This window comes from Anomaloglossus baeobatrachus, chromosome 5, assembly GCF_048569485.1.
Source record: "Anomaloglossus baeobatrachus isolate aAnoBae1 chromosome 5, aAnoBae1.hap1, whole genome shotgun sequence".
In the NCBI taxonomy this organism is placed as follows: Eukaryota; Metazoa; Chordata; class Amphibia; order Anura; family Aromobatidae; genus Anomaloglossus; species Anomaloglossus baeobatrachus.
The window spans coordinates 303,458,728-303,479,434 of NC_134357.1; positions in this window are offsets into that span (position 1 = coordinate 303,458,728).

Genomic DNA, 20,707 nt, shown 5'->3' on the forward strand with positions numbered 1-20,707 from the left:
CTTGAGGTCTAGTGTGAAGTCTCCACAATCAGTGATGGTTTGGGGAGCCATGTGATCTGCTGGGGTAGGTCCACTGTGTGTTATCAAGACAAAAGTCAGTGCAGCCGTCTACCAGGAAATTATAGAGCACTTAACTATTCCCTCTACTGACAAGCTTTTTGGAGATGGAAATTTCATTTTCCAGCAGGACTTGGCACCTGTCCACACTGCCAAAAGTACCAATACCTGGATTAATAACCACAGTATCACTGTGCTTGATTGGCCAGCAAACTCTCCTGACCTAAACTGCTTAGAGAACCTATGGGGTATTGTCAAGAGGAAGATGAGACACCAGACCTAACAATGCAGATGAGCTGAAGGCTGCTATCAAAGCACCCATAACACCTCAGCAGTGCCACAGGCTGATCGCCTCCACGCCACGCCGCATTAATGCAGTAATTAATACAAATGGAGCCCCAACCAAGTATTGAGTGCATTTACTGTACACACTTTTCAGTAGGCCAACATTTCTGAGTTTAAAATCATTTTTTCAGGTTGGTCTTATATAATATTCTAATTTTCTGAGAAAATGACTTTTGGTTTTTCATTGACTGTAAGCCATAATCATCAACACTAACAGAAATAAACACTTGATATAGATCACTGTGTTTGTAATAACTATATAATATGGGTTTCACTTTTTGTATTGAATTACTGAAATAAAATTCAAATTTTGTTGATATACTAATTTATTGAGATGCACCTGTATGTGCCCCTGCTATGTACTGTGTAATGGCCGTGTGACCGTACAGGGACATGGTCCGATCACATCACATCTCCTGGGCCGGGGAAGAAGTAATAAAGTATATAACAATACAGCTTGGGAATGCAAATTATTCCAGGTGGTAAATTTTTAATTTTATTTTTTCAAATAACAGGCAGGGAAATGTTTTACCACACAAAGAATCAGATACAATCCTGTGCTGTAAGGTCTGTATATTCTTGTGCTTCCTCACCAGCCCAGGAGATGTGGTGTGATCAGAGACGGCCATTACACAGTACACATCAGGGGCAGGTACATAAGGGTATGTGCCCACGATCAGGACCAACTGCCTTATAGTATAAACATTTCCATTAAAAAAAAAAAAATATATAAATAAATATATGGATTCCATGGTCAGGGGCAAGCTGCCGACAAAAAAGCTCTCTTGCTTTGGTGCACCTGACTAGAAAGCCACGGACCCACTTGGGGGGAGGGGCGACATGACAAAGGGGGAGGCAGGGAGTGATGGGGTTAATAGGGACAGTTTGAGGTATGCCTAATATGGCATTTGGGGATGGTCTTAGTCTGGGAGGAAGAGGAGGAGTAGGGAAAGGGTTAGTCCGGGGGAGGGAAGAGTTACCTCCTCTTCTGTTTCCGGACGCCGAACGATCTGGACGTGCACTTCCATGGCAGACCTTCAGGAGCTCCAGCGTCTGATCCAGGCAGCGGTCGCAGCGCACGGGCCCCTGGCAGTGCAGACCCACATCAGGGCTGCCGGGGTTAACCCGTCGGCGCTTGCCCCTCGTCCCCTCAGCAGCGGCGGGCGCCAGTCGCGGCCCCCCCGCAGGTATTCCCCGGGCGCGGGGGGGACGAGGAGGAGATGCAAGAGCCCCTCCAGGGACCCTCCACAGAGTGCTGCGCAGCAGCAGCGTCCGGCTGCTGCAGAAGCCGGCGGGAGGAATCTTCGCTCCAGCCGCGGCGGTCGGGAGGTGGGAGTGACCAGCACGGGGCCTACTTCCGGTCCCGGCCTCCGGGCTGGATTTCCTGTGAGTGCAGCGGCTCCAGGTCGGGAGCACGCTCGGCGCAGGAGAGAGGCCAGCAGATCCCCCTGCAGTCGGCGGGGGGACCGCGGGGCTGCAGGTGGCGGTACGTCCGGCACCGGGGGGAGGTCTGCGGTGCCTGACCCCGGTGCGGCTGAGGGAAAAAGTGACGGCGTGAGCCCTGCGGCGACCGCCGGGTCACTCAGTACCGCTGTGCAGCCCCCGGATGTGGCAGTCTCCCGTGGGAGCGGGAGGACTCGGCGGACGGAGGCCTGCAGTAGCCCAGGAGGGCCAGAGGTGACGGCGGCTGGGACCCGGAGCCGGGCGTCTGTCCGTCCGCGTCCAGAGGCCCCTTGCAGTCGGCAAGGGGGCGGGCGCAAGAGATCGAGGCCCGGGGTGTCGGCGCGGGGGACAGGACGGTCTCCTGGGTTTTCACCCCGGGGCAAGAGACGGAGCGGGGATGACTCTGCCCACGCGGCAGCCCGGTCTGGCGGCCGTGGTGGGGGGGGGGGTGCTGCGGCGACGCCCCCCGGATGTCGGATGGAAGATGAGGCCAGCGGCGAGGAGGAGGAAGAGGCTTTCGTGTCGGAGGAGTCGGATGGACGACAGGGGGCGGGGACTTATGCACTGTAGCCGCCCAGCAGGGCGGCAACATGCTGTTCCCAGATTTGCATGTCAACATGGTCCTGCCCATGTTGACATAAAATGACCAGAAGCAGCAAAATCGCGCAGGAGCAGTCACCTGACCACTCTGAGTCGGGGGAGAGGGGCTGACAGCAGGGCAGGTAAGTGCTCACTATCTACTTACCTGCCCCAATGTAGCCCAATAGGGTAATTATAAAAAAAAAGTCAAAATAAGCCGGATAACCACTTTAATCAGACCACAAAGGCAGAGGGAACATTAGAGGTGGACAACGCTTCAGGCTGTGTGCACACATTGCGTTTTTGGATACAATAAATTAATGGATATATTTATTTAAATAGTTTAAAGCTTAAAAAAAGAGTAAAAATACCATACATATGCAGGAGATAGGTTTGATTGTAAATCAGAACAAGGCTGTCATGGGTGTGTCATGCGTGACAGACAATCATGTGGTTTCTGGCAATAGAAGGTCACAGTGTTTGGCTACACAGAATGCTCCCTAACTTTCTATTGTTCCTGCTGTCAGTATTCATTGGTATAGGTAGCTTTCATGCTGGATTTTCATCTCTTACCCTTTTGGACCCAGCAGGAGCTCGACTTCCACCCAGCTGCTGATCATCAGTTTTCTCTTGGTGCTTAAATCCTCCCTTCTTCTTTGGACTGGTGCTGGTGATATTATTCAGTTAATTCTAGCTCTGGTTGCAAGCAGGTGGCTTGTACTCGTCTGTAGTATCATTGCTGAACTCGTTGCATAGGTACATATTTACATAGGTTGAAAAAAGACCTAGGTCCATCTAGTTCAACCTTCCTCCACCAATTCTACATTTTGTACCTAAGTCACTTATAACCGACAATGTTCTGTGTACTGAGGAAATCATCCAGCCTTTTTTTAAAGGAGTTATAGTATCTGCCATTACTACCTCTTGTGGTAGGGCATTCCACAACCTGACTGCTCTAACTGTAAAGAACTCTTTCTAATTTAGCTGCCGTAATCACTTTTCTTCCAGCGGCTAAATAGGAAAGGGTTCTTTACAGTTAGAACAGCCTCAGTCATCTGTGGATAAGTCTCCCATGTGCCCCCCTTGTGTCTTACTTTAACATTTAGTGGTATTGATGAAGAGCTCATCCAACCCGTTGCCTATTTAGGGTCCAGCACTAGGGTCAGGTACCCGGCTCGGCACATAGGTGCGGAACCTACCTAGGGTGGTGAGGGACCCAAGAGACCAGCTGAAGGTTTGGTCAGGGGTCACCATCTCCCCCTTTCCTAGACGCAGGTGTCCTCTTCCTTTTCCTGTCGCCGCTCGCTTCGTACTTCCCCGTAGCTAGCGTGACAAAAGGCTGGGAAGATAAAATATGAAGGATTAGCTTCAATGTGTAACTCTGGATCTTACAAATACTTGGAGATGTGCTCGGATTAGCTCTGCTCCAATGAGTGGATCAGTAATTTATGGCTGACAGATGGGACTCCTGTGGTCTAGCTCCTCTTTTGATTAGCCGGCATGGCACAATGTCATCGTTGCAACTTGAACACACAACGACAGACAAGATCGGCTAAGCAAATGAGGAGCCACAGATGCTGGCAGGCAGGAGCTACTTCTTGGGGCTCCCATCTAGTGGCCATGGATATCTGACCTGGCCACTGGGCCAGAGTCCTGCACATTTATTTGTTCATCTGTAGTAGATAGATGTCGGTCCTGACTTATATTATTGGGCATGTTGGAAGGTTTGATAAAGGGTTGGACAGTTACTTAGCGCTTTCTCCAAAAAGTAGCACTAGGTGGTTTTCTGTTCTTTACAAATGGTTTTCCAATGGAACATAGCCAGTAAGTCTCCATACAAAGCTGACCTTCTTCAGAAAAGTCAGCAGCCTCAAATATGGAAATACAGTATGTTGGCCTCTTGACATATATACAGATAAAGCATTGTTCACAACTACATTGTGGTTTCATTTATTACATAAGTTACATCTCCAGGCTGGATCCATCATAAGACAAAGATCAGTTGCGACTGATGACCACATTGACTGTCACGACCCTCTCTCTGCATCTAGAGACTTGTGACAGAATCTGGGCCAGAGTCTCTCTGTGCTGTCTGATCTGAGACCCATCACATTAAATGTATTCCCATTCCTTTGGTGCTGAAAGGGTTAATGTCAGTTTTACTTTCCAGCAGCTTCTGACTCCTGGCCTCAGGTGTTTCCGGTTGGTGACCACTCCTTTCCCTTATATATGGTCACATCTCCCAGTAGAGGGGCCGGTTATTTCTGATTCATTCTGAAATTAGGTTTCGAGGTGGAAGGAGCTGCTGGAACCCTTGTTGTGTGAAGTGGTGTAGTTTGCAGTCCTGGTGTCTGACTTCAACAGTAAAGTTGGGCTTTATCCTTTGTTATTTCCCCTGTCTGTTGTACCCTCACTTCATGTTGTTTTAGTGCAGCGTTGGCAGTAGCGATCCTCACCTGCCAGCTCACTAGCCACGGTTATTGCAGGGCTTCTTATAATTTTAGGTATCTTGCTCGGCGACAGGTGTAGAACCTTTATAGGGCTTGCTAGGAGTGCAGGTTGCAGCTGCATGTGAGTGCAGGAGGTGTCCCATCATCACCCCCCCTAGTGCCAGAGCCCACCATTGTTAAAGTGTCAACGGTGTACCCCTTGTTTGTTGTGGTGAAACCCCTGTTTGTTGTGTGTTTCGACCTTCCCCAAGTCCATACGTGACATTGACTTATCATGGGTTTATTTAGGTCCTGTTGAAGTTTCTGTCGTTTTGACAAGAAAAATAGCGCAAACTCTTTTTTTTTTTAAGGGAAAATATGAAAAAATGTGATTTTCTGATGTTGAGTATTCTGCTGATTTGAGTCACCTTGATTTGTTGACTGCTAGTCGTCTGACATTTGACCACCTATGTTAGGACCACTTGAGCTGTCAGACACCACAGTCTGGGTTTTATAATGACATTAGGCTGCTTATATTTAGTTCATTGATAAATATTTTACATGATGATAATGTAGATCTTATGCAATAAAATATGTGTATATTTCCACCATAGTGTATACATCAGATTATGCTATCAATATCTGCTCGGTGAGGATCTGACCTCTGGGATATCAAAGGATACATACCTAGCTTTGTGTTTGGGAATTATAGCACTGTTCTTCAGTTAATAAAAGAAAGCCTTTGTTCTAGGCGCCATTGGTCGGACCGTCAAGATCAGTCAACGACGGCATAGCATAGGGTTCTAGGTTCAGATCCAACCAAAGGCAAAAACCCAATGTCTTTTTTTGGGACATGGGTTCTTTTTGGCAACAAGCTGAAGTGCGGAATATGTTGATTTGTTATTTACAATATCAGACTCTACAGCGGGTCACAAACCTGTATCTTGAGAGCCACATGTGGCGCGTGGGCTCATGTTATGTGGCAGGTTTAGCAAACAGCTATGAAGAGCAGGTCTCCAGATGGAGAATCTTGTGAATAGCCCCACACAGAAGAGCACATCGGGATGTGTGCATACAATAATGGTGGGAAGAGGGAATAATTATAGTAAACTGGAGACAGGACGATACTGCCAGTTAGAGGAGACATGAAGCTGGGTGCAATAATGTGGGGAGGGTGCTTGATGCAAGAATATGTAGGATAGAGTGGGAACCCTTTGATGTAAGTATCCTGCCAATGCAACCAGGTTTCGGTGTGCTTTTTCGGGGAAGCTTTGCCCATCATTTCATTGGGACTGTTGGGCTCTTGGTGTCACTATTGTGTAAATTGGAGGGTTCCCATCTATTAGAGCTGAATATGGTTCTCAAGTTTAGAAAGGTTGGGGCCCGCTGCTCTACAGTCAGCTTGATGACCACCAGTGATCCCAGTCTACTGCACTGCCCTCCACGCATAAGTGAGTCACGTCCCATTCAAGTACATTTATACCAGGGATGGGAGATTTTTTCTTTACTGTCACTTTCCCAGCTCCTTGAGAGTAGCTATTAAGATGTGATTTATTTTCCTCTGTCAGAGATTGCTCTCAACATGATTATGTCAACTACATGACGACTTCATTCAGATCACTTAGGAAATGCATTATTTTCACTTTCTACTGTTGTGTGGAGATATAATGATGACAATGAGAGAAATATGTAACCTAACGTGTTCTCTAATTTAAAGAAGTTGGCCACTACTTTTTTATCGATAGGCCATGTTTAGGTAGACCATCAATATCTCATCGGTGGGGGTGCAACATTCGGCACTATACATATGCAGACAGTGTGTATGATTCCAAGCAGTCAGACATGCTGTCACACAGGATGGGGGCACGGTCTGACTGTAACCAATCACAGATGCCGGGACTGCCGGTGGGCGGGGGAAGCAGTGCATATTCATGTGGTTAATGAGCAGCATAGAAGTAGTGTTACAGTCGCGCGGAGACTGATAAGCATAACACTCCTGCAATATTCTTATTTCTTTTTCCTTTATTTTATATTTAAATTACCCGAGTGGCATGATCTGGATAGTTACCCACAGTTCTCTGAGAACTCTGGGCCTCGGATTGGTTCTTGGGTGCTAGGTTTTCCCACGCGGATCCAGACTTTTACAGTCTGGGTTATTAGAATCATAGAATCATAGAATGATAGAGTTGGAAGGGACCTCAAGGGCCTTCGGGTCCACTCCCCTGCGAGTGCAGGCTTTCCTAAATCATCCCAGCTATATGTTTATCCAGTTTCCGCTTGAAGATTTCCATTTATGGAGAGCTCACTACCTCCTGTGGTTGCCTGTTCCACTCCCTGACTGCCCTCACTACCTCCGGTGGCCGCCTGTTCCACTCCCTGTCTGCCCTCACTACCTCCGGTGGCCGTCTGTTCTATTCTCTGACTGCCCTCACTACCTCTAGTGGCCGCCTGTTCCACTCTCTGACTTCCATCACTACCTTCCATGGTCGCTTGTTCCACTCTCTGACTGCCCTCGCTGTCAGAAAGTTTTTCCTAATGTCTAATCTGAATCTCCTTCCTTTTAGTTTCATCCCATTGCTTCATGTTGTTCCTTGTGCTAATGAGAATAGGGTGATTCCCTCTGCACTGTGACCACCTTTCAGATATTTGTAGACCGCTATTAAGTCTCCTCTCAGCCTTCTCTTTCAAACTAAACATCCCTAATTCTTTTAGTTCGGCCATCACTACTTGTGCTTTTTTCATTTTAGAGATTGGCATATTCGTAAGTCCCACAGGTGCTACCCACATCTGTCAGACATTTGTTTTCTATCTTGCAGATATGCCAAAAATGTCTAAGATGGAAATAACCCTTTAATATAAAAATTATGACAAGTTGTGTTGGCACACTCTTATTTAAAAATCTGTCTTATGTTTCAGGTAAGGATAACTTTAGAGGAGTTTCTTAAATTCTACAAGGTATCAACAATCCACAGAGATAAATACTAGATTTGTGAGGGTCCTACTGTTGAGATCAGGGATCTTTGAGGGGCTCAGTACTGAGACGTCTAGTAGTTATCCCATATCCTAGGCAGGCGATAACTTGCAGCAACTGACCTGCCGATTTACATTTTTTATAAATATTGAACATTACGTAACTCATTTAATTTGATACAGGTGACCCGGTGTATGATTCTTAAATGGTTTGTCCACAACTTTTATATTAATGACCTATTCCCAGAATCGTGGGATGTGACACTGGGATTTCAGACAATCAATTGTATATCATTTTGTGGTGGCCCAAAATTAATGTCAATAGTGTACATAACACAAAGCCACAACTCCATACACTGTTTAGTGACCGCTGCTGGGTACTGCAGGTCAGATCTTATTAAAAAGAATAGCACTACTGCAGCACCCGGCAGTGGCTGCTACACGGTGTATGGGCCCATCACCATCCTTATCCATGATCAGATGCATCTTAAATCACCAGTCCATGGTAGGCCCCTGGTGGCTTCTCCCTTCCCCACTCCACTGAGCTATCCATTAGTGATGAGCGAGCCCTACCATACTTGGGTGCTCGGTACTTGTAACCAACAGTTGGATGCTCTGATTACCTTGACTCGTGAACCTGAGTATAATGGAAGTCAAGGGGGACTCAAGCATTTTTCCCTAAGATCTCCCAGAAAAGTGGTGGAGTTTCCCATTGACTTCTGTCCAAGTGTTTGACTGCTCTTTACTGTACTGTGCACTCATCACTATATCCTATACAAAAACAAGCCGCCTGACCCCGGCTTGGCATCGTGCCTGGCCGGTATTTCGTAGAGGTTGTACGGGACTGCAAAGCACAGCCGGTCTCTAATTCATGATGCATCAATCTACTGTCATATTCCCTTTAAAGTCATTCTTGATGTTCTCCTTTAAGAGAGGAGATATTTCCCCTTTCCGATAATAAGAATTCAATTCTTCCGATAGATATCCACATTTATGTAACACCTGCTCCAGAAAGATAAATGTTAGTTATTGTTGGGCTCGTCTCTGCTGTGTAAGATAAATATTTCCTAACGTTTATCTGAAATTACATCTTTCTTATTGTCTGTTCAGAAGAGATTTTTTATTTTTGCTCTTTGTATTTACTTTTTCAAACTTAAAGCATGATGCAGATATCTCCTTTTATTAATATACCGTAATTATGGATTTTCTTCAGTTTTAGACATTCAAATTAAACATTCGAATGCCTTAAATAACATGGGAAAAAAAATTTTTCTATAAAGTTATATAAAGACTATTATACTGTATATTATCCTACACCCACCAGAGGAAAAAGAACCAGGCCATGATCCTACGTAACGTAAACTCTGAATATCTCCCATTGGGGTTAATCTGCAGGTTAATAGTATTCTGAACTTGTCTGGCGCCTGAACATTAAACCCCGCTGCCGGGAGGAAATTAACTTTAATCCTCCCGGCAGCATTCTGATTTCAGTCACGGGGACAGCACCGGTGCAGGTTCAGTCACCGCGCTGTGTATGGAAAGTGGCAACTGTAACTACACCAGCCGCACTGACTGACAGCCAAACCGCACTGTCAGTCAGTGCGGGGGGTGAGGTTACAGCCGCCTCTTTCCATATACAGAGCAGTCCAAAAGGACAAAGGCTACAATATGTAGCCAAAACCGGTAGCACTGTCAATATTTTTTTCTACACGCTGGAAGTTTTTGTATGCAGATATTGTACATGCTTCACTTTTTAATGAACAGCAATAAAAAAGTTGGAAATTTATCCTGAGTGGTGGCTGATACACTCCGAAGCGCCGGATTTTCCTTCTCTTGTTAAAAGGAACCTGTTGCAGCAACACTGGTCACATTGGCAGACAAGCAGGAAGAGACCAAAGAAATGTAAGAAACCAAGAATGTAGTGAGTCCATTGTATACCAGTGGGGGGCGCACTGGTGAAGTGAGGATGCTGCCCAGCTGAGAAGACAAGGAAGAGGAAGCGGCTGTAAGAACAGTTCTCGTAAGGGATCACTGCCTTTGGCTGTGGGTGCAGGATACTCAGCGAAACATATTGACCCGTGGACTCCAGGGCCATAGAGATGACGGGCTTATTTAACTTTCCTGGCTAAAAGAATGTTCACAAGTAATATGTCGTCATTGGAAACTGCAATGATTGTGTGTCTGAGTTATACAGAAGATACCATGAAGTGTGCTGCCTGCTGTATTCTGTGACCAAGTGTTGTGCCAAGTAAAGACTACTTTGTTGTTATGAATATGTTTGTCGCCTTTATCTGGAAGTCCTATGGACCTGATGAAGAGCGTAACATCATCGGCATGAAGGTACTCCAAGTAACACTATCAGCACACACAGACCCAGAACTCTCATTTAAAACCCGTGTGTCGGGGTGCTGAACTTTACACTCTCGGTCATGGCTACTGCCCCGGGCACCATTGCTTCAGCCATGCACTGCAGTCTCCTGACACCTAAAAAAGAGGAGATCACTCTCCGTCTTAGTACCCCCATGACATCTCTGCATTACACCTATTATTCCTAATTCCACTAAGTAATATTCATGAACATGGATATTTATATCTAGATTGCGTTTGTTGTCCTGGAACAAGCACTCTGCCCTCAATTGGATGCGTTTTATACCACAGTCACGGTATTGGCATGGGCTATCTACTAGTAAGAATTAAATGTGTAAGCAATGGAAGTTCCCATATTTAGGATCCACACCAAACCCATCAGGTAGATAATAAGTGGCCAATTTACTCTCTATTTGCTGCTAACCTACATGATCATCTATGACCAGACATAATTACTACCCTTGTATTTCGGTTTGATTTATTGCAGAAGCCATAAGTCCTAAAATTGATAACTAATTTATACAAATAACTAAGTGTTACATAATATAAAGAAATGAGAAGACAGATCATTAAGTTTTGAACTCTTTATTAAATACAGTCTCTACCTATACCTAAAGCTATTGATCCAGAAGAAGGCAAAAAACCTGGACACGTTCAGCCAATTTGTGTCACAGGGAAAAAATTCCTTCTCGACCCCGCGAAAAGGCGATCAGTTCAAGAACCCTGGAACAAGGCTATACTACAACTGACTGAACTATAGGACAGTTATATCATATAAGAACCCTTATGTGGCATTCATAAAATGACCAACAGAAGAACTGGAATTAGGCCAGTGGTAGTATGGGACGTGTTTAGGCCTGTTGTTTGAAGACCAGAAATAGCCTTAGCTATTGTCCCAGACCAGGACAGATTTTGTATTTTATCACCTTTCAGAGTATCGCATCCCTGAAGAATGAAATCATTAGGGATGATTGAATACTACAAATATCCGACTTCGCGAATATCCAACCAATAGGTCACCGCTATGTGAATATTCGATGCGCAATGTAAGTCTATGGGAAGCCCGAATAATTGTTATTCGGGTTTCCCATAGACTTACATTGCGCATCGAATATTTGCAAATAGTCGAATAGCGGCGACCTATTTGCGAATATTCGCGAAGTCAGATATTTGTGGTATTCGATCATCCCTAGAAATCACCCTTAGTGACTAAGTGGGTAAATTAAACAAAAACAGTGCACGTATGTTACGATGTTCAAGATGGGGACCATAATGTGGACAAAATAACAAAATAGGGAACATGATAGGGGACATTTCTACAAGACATACATTATTCTTATCTATATAATAGGATGACAACAGCTCTCCAGACCTGTATCCCACCACAAAGACCACTCCATCCCTGAAGAATGAAATCATCCTAAATGACGAAGTGAAGGACTTCGTGCCAACCTGTGGTCTCAAGGCATTGACTCTTGTAAGAGTCCTGCTCAAGGTGATGGGGTGCAGCTGTGGGACCCTATACCAGAGATGATGTCCTCCACCCAACTTTCAAAAAGCTGTAAGGGTCTTCAGTAGAGATGGGTAGTTGAGCTGGGCTATCAGACGGTCACCTCTGTAGCTGTAGTGTCATTATTCGTATGGTCCCAATGTGTAAATTAAAATAAAGTGCACGTTTGTTATAATGTCCAAGATTGGGACCATAATGTGGACAAAATAACAAAATGGGGAACATGATAGGGGACATTTCTACAATACATACATTATTCTTATCTATATAATAGGATGACAACAGCTCTCCAGACCTGCATCCCACCACAAAGACCACTCCATCCCTGAAGAATGAAATCATCCTAAATGACGAAGTGAAGGACTTCGTGCCAACCTGTGGTCTCAAGGCATTGACTCTTATAAGAGTGCTGCTCAAGGTGAAGGGGTGCAGCTGTGGGACCCTATACCAGAGATGATGTCCTCCACCCAACTTTCAAAAAGCTGTAAGGGTCTTCAGTAGAGATGGGTAGTTGAGCTGGGCTATCAGACGGTCACCTCTGTAGCTGTAGTGTCATTATTCGTATGGTCCCAATGTGTAAATTAAAATAAAGTGCACGTTTGTTATAATGTCCAAGATTGGGACCATAATGTGGACAAAATAACAAAATGGGGAACATGATAGGGGACATTTCTACAATACATACATTATTCTTATCTATATAATAGGATGACAACAGCTCTCCAGACCTGCATCCCACCACAAAGACCACTCCATCCCTGAAGAATGAAATCATCCTAAATGACGAAGTGAAGGACTTCGTGCCAACCTGTGGTCTCAAGGCATTGACTCTTATAAGAGTGCTGCTCAAGGTGAAGGGGTGCAGCTGTGGGACCCTATACCAGAGATGATGTCCTCCACCCAACTTTCAAAAAGCTGTAAGGGTCTTCAGTAGAGATGGGTAGTTGAGCTGGGCTATCAGACGGTCACCTCTGTAGCTGTAGTGTCATTATTCGTATGGTCCCAATGTGTAAATTAAAATAAAGTGCACGTTTGTTATAATGTCCAAGATTGGGACCATAATGTGGACAAAAAAAACAAAATAGGGAACATGATAGGGGACATTTCTACAATACATACATTATTCTTATCTATATAATAGGATGACAACAGCTCTCCAGACCTGCATCCCACCACAAAGACCACTCCATCCCTGAAGAATGAAATCATCCTAAATGACGAAGTGAAGGACTTCGTGCCAACCTGTGGTCTCAAGGCATTGACTCTTATAAGAGTCCTGCTCAAGGTGAAGGGGTGCAGCTGTGGGACCCTATACCAGAGATGATGTCCTCCACCCAACTTTCAAAAAGCTGTAAGGGTCTTCAGTAGAGATGGGTAGTTGAGCTGGGCTATCAGACGGTCACCTCTGTAGCTGTAGTGTCATTATTCGTATGGTCCCAATGTGTAAATTAAAATAAAGTGCACGTTTGTTATAATGTCCAAGATTGGGACCATAATGTGGACAAAATAATAAAATAGGGAACATGATAGGGGACATTTCTACAATACATACATTATTCTTATCTATATAATAGGATGACAACAGCTCTCCAGACCTGTATCCCACCACAAAGACCACTCCATCCCTGAAGAATGAAATCATCCTAAATGACGAAGTGAAGGACTTCGTGCCAACCTGTGGTCTCAAGGCATTGACTCTTATAAGAGTCCTGCTCAAGGTGAAGGGGTGCAGCTGTGGGACCCTATACCAGAGATGATGTCCTCCACCCAACTTTCAAAAAGCTGTAAGGGTCTTCAGTAGAGATGGGTAGTTGAGCTGGGCTATCAGACGGTCACCTCTGTAGCTGTAGTGTCATTATTCGTATGGGCCCAATGTGTAAATTAAAATAAAGTGCACGTTTGTTATAATGTCCAAGATTGGGACCATAATGTGGACAAAATAACAAAATGGGGAACATGATAGGGGACATTTCTACAATACATACATTATTCTTATCTATATAATAGGATGACAACAGCTCTCCAGACCTGCATCCCACCACAAAGACCACTCCATCCCTGAAGAATGAAATCATCCTAAATGACGAAGTGAAGGACTTCGTGCCAACCTGTGGTCTCAAGGCATTGACTCTTGTAAGAGTCCTGCTCAAGGTGATGGGGTGCAGCTGTGGGACCCTATACCAAAGATGATGTCCTCCACCCAACTTTCAAAAAGCTGTAAGGGTCTTCAGTAGAGATGGGTAGTTGAGCTGGGCTATCAGACGGTCACCTCTGTAGCTGTAGTGTCATTATTCGTATGGTCCCAATGTGTAAATTAAAATAAAGTGCACGTTTGTTATAATGTCCAAGATTGGGACCATAATGTGGACAAAATAATAAAATAGGGAACATGATAGGGGACATTTCTACAATACATACATTATTCTTATCTATATAATAGGATGACAACAGCTCTCCAGACCTGTATCCCACCACAAAGACCACTCCATCCCTGAAGAATGAAATCATCCTAAATGACGAAGTGAAGGACTTCGTGCCAACCTGTGGTCTCAAGGCATTGACTCTTGTAAGAGTCCTGCTCAAGGTGATGGGGTGCAGCTGTGGGACCCTATACCAAAGATGATGTCCTCCACCCAACTTTCAAAAAGCTGTAAGGGTCTTCAGTAGAGATGGGTAGTTGAGCTGGGCTATCAGACGGTCACCTCTGTAGCTGTAGTGTCATTATTCGTATGGTCCCAATGTGTAAATTAAAATAAAGTGCACGTTTGTTATAATGTCCAAGATTGGGACCATAATGTGGACAAAATAACAAAATGGGGAACATGATAGGGGACATTTCTACAATACATACATTATTCTTATCTATATAATAGGATGACAACAGCTCTCCAGACCTGCATCCCACCACAAAGACCACTCCATCCCTGAAGAATGAAATCATCCTAAATGACGAAGTGAAGGACTTCGTGCCAACCTGTGGTCTCAAGGCATTGACTCTTATAAGAGTCCTGCTCAAGGTGATGGGGTGCAGCTGTGGGACCCTATACCAGAGAAGATGTCCTCCACCCAACTTTCAAAAAGCTGTAAGGGTCGTCAGTAGAGATGGGTAGTCGAGCTGGGCTATCAGACGGTCACCTCTGTAGCTGTAGTGTCATTATTCGTATGGTCCCAATGTGTAAATTAAAATAAAGTGCACGTTTGTTATAATGTCCAAGAATGGGACCATAATGTGGACAAAATAACAAAATAGGGAACGTGATAGGGGACATTTCTACAATACATACATTATTCTTATCTATATAATAGGATGACAACAGCTCTCCAGACCTGCATCCCACCACAAAGACCACTCCATCCCTGAAGAATGAAATCATCCTAAATGACGAAGTGAAGGACTTCGTGCCAACCTGTGGTCTCAAGGCATTGACTCTTATAAGAGTCCTGCTCAAGGTGATGGGGTGCAGCTGTGGGACCCTATACCAGAGATGATGTCCTCCACCCAACTTTCAAAAAGCTGTAAGGGTCGTCAGTAGAGATGGGTAGTCGAGCTAGGCTATCAGACGGTCACCTCTGTAGCTGTAGTGTCATTATTCGTATGGTCCCAATGTGTAAATTAAAATAAAGTGCACGTTTGTTATAATGTCCAAGATTGGGACCATAATGTGGACAAAATAACAAAATAGGGAACATGATAGGGGACATTTCTACAATACATACATTATTCTTATCTATATAATAGGATGACAACAGCTCTCCAGACCTGCATCCCACCACAAAGACCACTCCATCCCTGAAGAATGAAATCATCCTAAATGACGAAGTTAAGGACTTCGTGCCAACCTGTGGTCTCAAGGCATTGACTCTTATAAGAGTCCTGCTCAAGGTGAAGGGGTGCAGCTGTGGGACCCTATACCAGAGATGATGTCCTCCACCCAACTTTCAAAAAGCTGTAAGGGTCTTCAGTAGAGATGGGTAGTTGAGCTGGGCTATCAGACGGTCACCTCTGTAGCTGTAGTGTCATTATTCGTATGGTCCCAATGTGTAAGTTATTTTGTTCTGTATAGTCAGTGTGTGATGACACATAAGGCACCAAATATAATAAACCGATAGTCCTATAATCTAACACTAATCTATATCCTGGCCTTTTCTAAATTCTTCAGTCTTCCTTTCTGGATCCAGATATACTTTCTAGAAAGAAAAAAAAAAATAAGTGTCAGGCAAAGGCCTAGAAATCTGAAGACTAATGTACAAATGGAAGATGGACTTCAGTTGGTTGTGTTTATATCTGATCTGAGGTCCTTAAATGAGATTGTGACTATATGCACCATATATGCACATATGTGAGAACAAATAATCTATTACAATCCCCCATCTACCAATTTTCAGATTATAATCACATATTACAATGCATACGTTACAACATTTCAAAGGTAATAGTCCCAGTGATCCAAAATGGCGGAATTTGCTCCACATTTTTCAGTATCACTCACTACAAAATCTGCCAATCCGTATTTTTTCAATTTTGCACCTTAATGATAAATGTGGGGCAGATTATGCCAGTGCAAGCATGATAATACACTGCCCAATGTTAAATGAGATCAATTTTCAAGTCAAGTAAACATTTTTTTTTTTTTTTAGAAAACTGGTATTTTTTAATCATGTTAAGAATGGTTGCAACAGAAACTCAATTGATGTATTTTTAACACAGGTATTGCCTGTCTACATTGTGTTACCTTTATGTAGAATTGCAGTATTAACCTCTTCACGACACATGACATACTGGGTATGTCATGGATCGTGTCAGGTTAATCACAGCCAGCTGCTGCGGGCAGCCAGTGGAGATCCCCGCACATGTCAGCTGATTTGAACAGCTGACATGTGTGCCTTGGAGGCTGGAGTGGATCCGCGATCCACCTTTGCCTGTTAACCCCTTAGATCGTACTTTCAAAATGTGACAGCGCAATGTAAACGCCCGGCACGGTAAGCTCGTACTCACCTGCTGCCATCGGAAGTCACGTGGCATAATCACATGTTGCTGATGGTTTCCATGGTAGCAAAGGGTCATGTAATGACTCCTGTAGCTATCATGAGTCTCTTCCTCTTACTGCTAGCAGAGCACCATGTGTGAGAGGAGAGCAGCAGATTAAAGCTGTGCATCTGCGATCTACAAAAATGAACCAGCGATCAGACTGCTGATCCTTATAGCCCTCTAAGGGAACTATTAAAATAAAAAAAAGTAAAAAAAAAAGTTTTAAAAATTTAAAAAAAACCCTAAAAGTTCAAATCTCCCCCCATTCGCCCCATTGAAGATTAAAGGGTTAAAAAAATAAAACGTATACACTTATTTGGTATTGCAGAGTTCAGAAATGCCCAATCTCTCAAAATACAATATCAATCTAATCGGTAAATGGTGTAGCGGCATAAAAATTCCAAATGCCAAATTTACGGTTTTTGGTTGCCGCAAATTTTGCGCAAACTGCAATAACAGGCGATCAAATGTAGCATCTGCGCAAAAATGGTAGCGTAAAAAATGTCAGCTCGAGACACAAAAAAACCCCTGTCACTGCACCATAGATCCCAAAAAATTAGAACGCTTAGGGTTTTGGAAAATGGTGCAATAAGTGTGCACTTTTTTTGGGAAATACTTCTGAATTTTTTTAACCCCTTAGATAAAAATAAACCTATACATGTTTGTTATGTACAAACTTGTACCGACCTGAGGCATCAAACCCACACAAAAGTTTTACCATATAGTGAACACTGTGAATAAAATATCCCAAAAACAATTGTGCAATCGCACTTTTTTGGGGAATTTTTTTTTGCCGTTTTCCAGTACACTATATGGTAAAACTCTTGGTTTCATTTAAAAGTACAACTCATTCTGCAAAAAATTAGCCCTTATATGGCAAAATTGACGGAAAAATAAAAACGTTACGGCTTTTAGAAGAAGGGGAGGAAAAAAAATAACAATGGAAAAACGGAAAATCGCCCAGGGGTGAAGGGTTTAAAAATGTCATGTTTCCTATCGAAAAGTTACCTTGTTTTATATTTAAATTTTGTAATAGGTGTTTAAAAATGGTGTAATAAATGGCTTAAAGGTGTGGAAAATTATTTATAACAATGAAATGTTGCAATTTGCAAAAACAAATAAAATGAAGCAAATGGTATTATATATAGAATGGTCCCAAATGTATGAATACAAACCCCTCTTCCATATGATGGAATAATGAGAATTTTTTTGTCCCACAAAATCTGAAATTAGGTAACAGAATCACCAACAATCTGCGCCAACCACAGTCACCACTTGTAGAGTCACTGACTAAAGTCCCCACTATGGTGTCTCCATCCCAGCGCCATCTTTGCTCTTACATCTCTATGTGGAGTCTCCATGTTTGCTGCACGGAACTCTCGGTGTCCAACATTCCGCCTTGTGACCTCACATAGAACCTTCATCACCCAAGTCTACAGATTCAAACCGCAAAGACTGACGCAACATAGTACTGTACAGCCACAATCAGGACATTTAGGGGTCAGACTATGTTCACACAGGTTGTTTTTGGTGTTTTTTTTGTTTTGCATTTTTTTTATTAGATTAATGCAAATAAATGTTAATAAAAAACTGCTTTTTACCATACCAGCAAAACCTATGAGATTCCAGAAATCTCATGCACACACAGACACGTACACCTACTTTTTTTCCTTACTGAACTGGCAAAATGATTTCTTTTTAGCATTTGTTTTTGCTACCTTTTTCACCATTGAAAGCCATGAGAGTGAAAAAATAAACACAGCAGAGCATTTTTTGGTGCTTTTTTTGCTGTTTTTTTTTTTGTTGAATGAACATGTACTGTAAACAAATGACACTCCAAAAATCTAGTAAAAAATGCGGCAAAAACTCAGCACAAAAACGCAATTTTTTTTTATTGCCAAGAGATCAGGTTTTGCTGCTTAAAAAAAAAGCACAAAAATGCAGCAATATACAAAACATAGCCTAAGCATACATGTTGGCACAAGTTTAACTGATTGAAAATCCTTTAAAGTTCCTCATTTACCTGTGTTGTTGATCCCGGATCCTCCGCTTTCCTCGTCTTCACCGTCAGAAATGATGGAGTCATCAATCCTGGATCCTCCACCCTCTTTGTCTTCACCTCTTGACTTGAACATGTCAGTTCACAATCCTGGATCCTCCACCCTTGTCTTCACCTCCAGACATGACAATGTATCTTCAATCCTGGATCCTCCGCTCTCTTTGTCTTCACCTCTTGACTCGAACATCTGATTTCACAATCCTTGATCCTCCACTCTTGTTGTCTTCACCTCCAGATATGACAATGTATTTATAATCCTGGATCCTCCGCTCTCTTTATCTTCTGAGATGATCATCTGAGTCCTCGATCCATGGTCCTCTGCTCTTCTCTTCACCTTCTGAGATGACCATCTGTGTCCTCGATCCTTCTCTCTCCTCTTCATCTTCTGGAATGAGCATTTGTCCACCGTACACCAAGTTCTATAGATTCTCAGTCATTGTGACATCACGCGGTGAGGTAACAATGGCCGCCTGTATCAGGTGATGTCACATATGTGACCATGAAGGACATCTCCTGTTGTTAACATTGATAACAAGTAATAATTATATGGCAGACCATATTGGTGAGGATCAAGGCTGTGAGGAACAGGTGATTGACTTCACAAAAGGAAAAATATGTTTATTTTTTCTGAAAAATCTAAATTCCTTATAAATATGTACTTCTGCGACAGATTACGAGCACCTGAAACTTTATGGCAATTTCCTTCCTTATACAAAAGTCACCATTATAGAAATAGAGGTCTCTTTTATTATTAATAAAAATGTAACTGTTGCCGATAGCAACCTGCCCGATTCAACACTGCTATTTTTTTATGCTAATATTTGTATTTTATTTTTTTTCAGCAAAAACACTATAGCAATATGCTTGAGGCCTAAAACACACTTCCGCAAAAAAAAGTCCGTATAAAACGGTCCGTTTTTCGGGTCCGTGTTCCGTATTTTTGGGGCGTTTCTCCAGTACGTATGGCATCCGTGTGATGGCATATGCGAGCCGTGTGTACGTTTTAAATGTCCGTGTTTGTGTGTAAAATGCCCGTGTATGTGTACTTGGAATGTCCGTGTGGAATGTCCGTTTGTGTGTTGCACAATGTCGTTGATACATGTCGGCTGACAGCAGACAGAGTTGCGTGATGAGAATGAACTCGGGTGAACTTCACCTGACTTCATTGTCATGCCGCGGTCTGTCTGTGTGCCGCGTACTGATTAGCGGTCACCTTTGAAGGATTCACCAGTCACCGCTAATCCCCCGAGTGACTGAAGTTAGCAGCCCTCTCTCATACTTACCGCTCCCCGATCACCAGCGCGGCGAGGAACAGCTGTGCAGAGAATACGCAGCAACAATTACTTTGAAAATGCCGGCCGCTCATTAATCAATCTCGTATTCCCTGCTTTCCCCACCCACCGGCGCCTATGATTGGTTGCAGTCAGACACGCCCCCCACGCTGAGTGACAGCTGTCTCACTGCACCCAATCACAGCAGCCGGTGGGCGTGTCTATACTGTGCAGTAAAATAAATAAATAAATAATTAAAAAAAAGGTGTGCGGTCCCCCCCCATTTTAATACCAGCCAGATAAAGCCATACGGCTGAAGGCTGGTATTCTCAGGATGGGGAGCCCCACGTTATGGGGAGCCCCCCAGCCTAACAATATCAGTCAGCAGCCGCCCAGAATTGCTGCATACATTATATGCGACAGTTCTGGGACTGTACCCGGCTCTTCCCGATTTGCCCTGGTGCGTTGGCAAATCGGGGTAATAAGGAGTTATTGGCAGCCCATAGCTGCCAATAAGTCCTAAATTAATCATGTCAGGCGTCTCCCCGAGATACCTTCCATGATTAATCTGTAAGTGACAGTAAATAAACACACACACACCCGAAAAAATCCTTTATTAGAAATAAAAAACACAAACATATACCCTGG